The sequence below is a fragment of the Jaculus jaculus genome, chromosome 13 (assembly GCF_020740685.1).
Source record: "Jaculus jaculus isolate mJacJac1 chromosome 13, mJacJac1.mat.Y.cur, whole genome shotgun sequence".
In the NCBI taxonomy this organism is placed as follows: Eukaryota; Metazoa; Chordata; class Mammalia; order Rodentia; family Dipodidae; genus Jaculus; species Jaculus jaculus.
This window is the reverse complement of record NC_059114.1, coordinates 38,348,807-38,354,923: the sequence shown is the minus strand read 5'-3', so window position 1 is coordinate 38,354,923 and position 6,117 is coordinate 38,348,807. Positions and strand designations below refer to the sequence as shown.

Below are 6,117 nucleotides of genomic sequence, written 5' to 3'. Positions count from 1 at the left end.
ATGGCCTGGATATCCATGACCTCACAGTGCCTGACACTACCTACACAAGACCATCATAATAGGAGGAACATGACATCAAAATAAAAGAGAGACTGACTGAGAGGGCAGGGGATATGATGAATAGTGGAGTTTCAAAAGGGAAGGTGGGGGGAGAGAGGAATTACCATGGGATATTGTTTACAATTATGGAAGTTGTCAATAAAAATAAATAAATAAAATTTTTAAATAAAGAAAAACAAGGTCCTTCGCATCTGGGTGAATGGCAGGCAACTGCTCGTGGGCGCTGTGCACCCTGCAGGCTGTGGAGAAGCAGCTCACCATGGACTCCATGGAGTGGTGCCCGCTGGAGGGCTGCTGGCCTCTGCTGTCCTGTGGTACCTACCAGCTACATGCATCCAAGGACCAGGTGCCACATCCCAGTGGCTAGCCATGCTCTTTTAGGCTTGGTAAATGCCAGTGGATCTATGGAGCTGCTCCGCCTGGTGCAATCTGAGGGCCAGAAACCAGCCCCTTAAAAATCATTAGCAGTGACTCTAAGGGACAGTTGCACCTCCTGATGGTGAGCGAGAAGACAGCTGAATTGCAGCCAATAGCTAGGCCATCACTTTGAGGCCTGGATTACGCTTTCAATTAATTACTGGCAGACAGAACTAGTATTCAGGGGGAGATGATGGGCTTCTCAAAGCCTGGGACACCAGGATGCTTGGCACAGCTATCTTCATCAGCAAGAGGTAATGAGCCCTGGGGACAGCTTGGGCATGGCCCCTTGATGCCCCAGGTCTTCCCATGTCCTGCCTGGCTTGTGCTCGGAAGCCGTCCTCGGCCTACAGACACTCCATGGGTGTGTGCAGCATCCAGAGCAGCCCCCATGGGGAGCACACGCTGGCTAGTGGAAGCCATGATGAGCATGTTCTGCTGTGGGACACTCAGAACATGAAGCAACCATTTGCAGACACACTGCTATAGGGCGGTGTGTGGAGGCTCAAGTGGCACCCCGTCTACCACCACCTACTCCTGGCAGCCTGCATGCATGCAGGCTTCAAGATCAGTAACTGTCAGAAGGCCACTGAGAAGCAGGAAGTGAGTCTTAGCATCCCAAATGTTGCCTAACTCACTAGTATATGGTGCTGACTGGTCCTGGCACAGTCCCACAAAGCCCAGCTCCTCCTGGTCCTTTGCTCCAAATGGTGTGGAAGCTCCCACTGCAGACCAGTATCATCTGAAAGTTGCAGGGGAGTCAGCAGCACCCTCTCTTGAACGAATACCGGACACAATTAGGAGGGCCCTGCTGAAGAGCACAGCAGAGTGGAACTGAAGGCTTCTTTCCTACCGCTAACAGAGGACATGAGAAGCCAGTTGCCCCCCACAGCCAAGACCTGTGACCCCAGCCTCTATCCAGAAGGATAGACTCTGACTATATCCTCCTGTCCACCTGCTCTTTTTACGACCATGTTCTCCATCACCGGAAGTGGGGGGGGGGGCGAACTAAGTTTGAGGCTGCAACGTCTTCCCAGCCACACGAGGTATGACTTGGGGAATGTTGGCCCTTTCTGCTAGCCATTGAGAATGGATCTTGTAAGGAAAATTGAAGAGAAAGACAAGACTCAAACTGCCAAAGAGGGAAACCCTTTATTGCAGACATGATAAAGGGTGAGGGCCAGAGACCTCTGTACCGGCTAGAGGCTCTCTGCGTCTCACTTGACTGAAGTGAAGCTTATGAACAAATCAAAGGAGCAGGTGTGGGTGGGAGTCTAAGGGGCTACCAAAGGTGTTTTCTGAGAAGTGATTTGGGGTGTATGATTTCTGAGGTGTAACACCCCATAAGTTTCAGTGCGGTTAGGGGTTGTGGGTCAGGATATGAATTGATTCTCTGTGATTTATGGGTGGCTTAAGTCAATGTTTGTTCATGAGTCTGAAAAAAAAAAAAGAACAAAGATGTAAGAGATATTCCATACAACAACTAACTAAAAGAAAACTGACTTTATTAATGTTTGACAAAATAGACTTTAGATCCAAAACAAAAATTCTAAAAGAAAAACTCTAGAAAAAATTCAATTTGCAGGACTGGAGGGATGGCTTACTGGTTAAGGCGTTTACCTGAAAAGCCAAAGGACCCAGATTCGATTCCCCAGGACCCACATTAGCCAGATGCACAAGGGGATGCTTGTGTCTGGAGTTCATCTGCAGTGGCTGGAGGCCCTGGCATGCCCATTGTCTCCCCCACTCTCTAACCCTCCCTCTTTCTCTGTCAAATACATAAAAATAAAATATTTTTTTAAAAATTCAATTTGCTGGGATGATGATAATCTAAATTTGTGAGTACCCAACAACATAGTCTCAAAGTAAAATGTTGGAACTATGTGGAGGCGAGGCAATTCCATGGCCATGTGATACTCTGCTTATGTTTAGGCACTGGTAAACATTTCTGGATTTAGGAATAACTAAAGCAATCAGAATGAAAAGTAGCAAAGGAACCAATACAAAGGATACAAACCTACAGCAGTCTGAGAAGACAGTCTGTTGCTTGCCTTGTAAGCAAGAGGACCTGAGTTCCAACCCCTGAACCCATGTACTTCCAGCATTAAGGAGGTGGAGACAGGCAGATCCTTAGAGTTTGCTGCTTAACTAGTCTCACCTATTTGATGATTTCCAGGCTAGAGAAAAACCCTGACTCAAACAAGGCAGGTGGAATCAGAGGAATGGCACCTACATACACACACAAGCCTGTGCACACATGCACCCACACACACAAGTACACACTAGAAGGAAAATAAGCCTGTAGCAATCTTGAGCCAATACACCCTCACATATTGCCATTTGGCAAAGATTTACTACCTGTCAGGTATTCTGCTTTGTATCCATGGTTTTCCTGGATGAGATTCAGTCATGAGAAGCCTACAGAGACCCTGTTCATTTCACAGAAACTGAAGCTCTGAGGAACTGCGGCCACCACCCAAAGTAGCTGATAAAAGAACTGGAAATCTAACCCAGATAGTCTGACTTCAGAGCAGGTAACCTTGTCCCACACTACACTGCTGCCCTGAGCAGATGAATAATTTGTAATGTTTGGTTTCTAAGTAACATTTCCATTAGATAGGATAGTTTGATAAAATCTGTTCATCTGACCTCAAAGTTAGAATCCAAGTTCCTCAGTCATCAAATTTGTTTTTCCCCATGGTGAGCCCATCAAAGAAATGTTTTCCTCCTATGCTTGTCAATGCCTTACATATCTTTCCTCATATGAAGGCAAATGCACAAGCTTAAGACTTTCAAGAAAGAATAAAAGATTAGGTTTATGCTGGGTGTGGTGGTGCACACCTTTAATTCCAGAACTCAGGAGGCAGAGGCAGGAGGATTGCTCTGAGTTTGAGGCCAGCCTGGGACTACAGAGTGAGACCGTATCTCAACACCCCCCCCCCAAAAAAGATGGGGCTGGAGAGAAGGCTTAGAGGTTAAGGTGCATGCCTATGAAGCCTAAGGAGGTTCCACATAAACCAGATACACATGGTGGCAGATGTGTCTGGAGTTCATCGGCAGTGGCTAGAGGCCCTGGCTTGCCCATTCTCTCTCTCTCCCTCTCCTCTCTCTGCCCCTAATAAATAAATAAAAATTTAGAAAAGATTAAATTTGGGCTGGAGCAATGGCTTAGCAGTTAAGCACTTGCCTGTGAAGCCTAAGGATCCCGGTTCAAGGCTTGTTTCCCCAGTTAGCCAGATACACAAGGGGGTGCATGCATCTGGAGTTTGTTGTAGCAGCTGGAGGCCTTGATACACCCATTCTCTCTCTCTCTCTCTCTCTCTCTCTCTCTCTCTCCCTTCCTCTCTCTTTCTCATCACTCTCAAATAAACTTAAAAAAAAATTTTAAAGATTAAGTTTATCATATAATATGCATGATCTTTAAATACAATTAAACTAAAATTTGGTAAATGCCTATTTCTAGGAGGAAAAAAAAATCCTCTTTTAAAAATGCTTATAATCTCAGCACTCACAAGGCAGAGGTGAAAGGATTGCTGTGAGTTCAAGGCCACCCTGAGAGTACATAGTGAATTCCAGGTCAGCCTGGACTAGAGTGAGACCCTACCTCAAAACAAAAACAAAACAAAAATACTTAGATTTAGTTCCGATAAAATAAATTACTATGTACTACTGATATCCTCTCTGAAAAAATACATATACATTATTAATTAGATGTACTAAAGCTCTACAATTTAATTTAGGACCTATTAATCCTTCAAACAAAATCCTTGGTGGCACTTGTCTACAAAGCCAAAGGACCTAAGTTTGACTCCCCAGGACCCACGTAAGCCAGATACACAAGGGGGCGCATGCATCTGGAGTTTGTTTGCAGTGTCTGCATGCCCTGGTGTGCCCATTCTCTCTCTATCTCTACCTGCCTATTTTTGTATTTCTCTCTCTCTCTCAAATAAATAAATAAAAATAAAATCCTTGGTGATCATAGTTAAGTCAAAGTATACTTTTTAAAAATCCTCACAAGTCCCCTTGGGAGAAAAAAACTAATTTACCTTATTGACATAATGTATTTGGGTGTTTTGTTTTGTTTTTCAAGCTAGGGTCTCACTCTAGCTTAGGCTGACCTAGAATTCACTATGTAGTCTCAGGGTGGCCTCAACCTCATGCCGATTCTCCTACCTCTGCCTCCCAAGTGCTGGGATTAAAGGCATGAGACCACACCCAGCTTTGTTTTGAAAAAAAAAAAAAAATAATAATATTTTTATTTTCAAGAAGGGACTGGGGAGGAATGGGTGCACCAGGACCTCTTGCAAACAAACTCAAGGTGCATGTACCACCTTGGGCCATCAGGCTCTGCAAGGATACACCTTTAACTGCTGAGCCATCTCACCAGCCCCAGGAGCCCTATTGTTAAAATAGTAAGTGGAACTAGCTAATTTAGTATCTTTTTATTTAAAAAAAAAATTTTTTGTTCATTTTTTATTTATTTATTTGAGAGCGACAGACACAGAGAGAAAGACAGATAGAGGGAGAGAGAGAGAATGGGCGCGCCAGGGCCTCCAGCCTCTGCAAACGAACTCCAGACACGTGCGCCCCCTTGTGCATCTGGCTAACGTGGGACCTGGTGAACCGAGCCTCTAACCGGGGTCCTTAGGCTTCACAGGCAAGCGCTTAACCGCTAAGCCATCTCTCCAGCCCTATCTTTTTATTTTTAAATAATAAGCATAGTTAACTCCTGAAGTGAATGTAGTGTAAAAAGCTGTGATCTAGTTCTTGGCCTCCATGAACTGTATGTATACCCTGCACTCCGTAAGGGAAGCACAGTGACAGAAGACACAGGGGGACTCGCCACGTAAGTCTACACTCAGGAGGCTGAGCTCAAGAGTAGACTGGGCTAGAGAAAAACCGTTTACAAATAACAAAGAAAAATGGGGGGGAAAGGAAGTGTATGGATGAACACTTCTCTGCTGAAGGTCAGTAGGACAGTTAATGCTATCATCTTTAAAAGACATAGAGCCCCCTATAGACAAACCTCTGTGAATGAGTTTCTAAATTAATTGAGGTAGGAACATACACCTAAAATTTGGGCAGCTCCATTCCATGGGTTGGAGTCCTGGACTGAATATAAAGGAGGAAGAGGTCTGGAGGAATGGCTTAGTGGACAGGGCATTTGCTTGCAAAGCCAAGGAACTCAGGTTCAATTCCCCAGGACCCATCTAAGCCAGATGCACAAGGTGGCACATGCTTCTGGAGTTCGTTTGCAGTGGCTGAATGCCCTGACATGCCCATTCTCTCCCTTTCTCTTTCTCAGTCTCTCTCTTAATAAGTGTTGTTTTTTTTTTAAAAAAAAAAAAAAAAAAAAAAGGAAAAGGGAAGCTGAGCACCAGCATTCATTTCTCTCTGCTTCCTGACTGCAGATACAATATGACCAGCCACCTCACACCCACTTCCCTGCTATGGACTATAACATCTGTGAGGCAAAATAAACTCTTCCTCCATAAGTCCCTCCTTCCCTTCCTTCCTTGAGTTGCTTTTGTGAAGTACTTTGTCATAGCAATGAGAAAAGTAACTAATGAAAGTAGAAACTCCTGTAAAGTAGCAATAATTGGTTCAAAAAAATAACAAATACAATGCAAACCATTTCTC

At 44.5% G+C, this 6,117-nt stretch overlaps 1 pseudogene; it reads left to right on the top strand.

The window, feature by feature from the left end:
* The first annotated feature begins 259 nt into the window (after nt 1–259).
* LOC101609403 lies at nt 260–1,407 on the top strand (annotated as a pseudogene).
* The last annotated feature ends 4,710 nt before the right edge of the window (nt 1,408–6,117 follow it).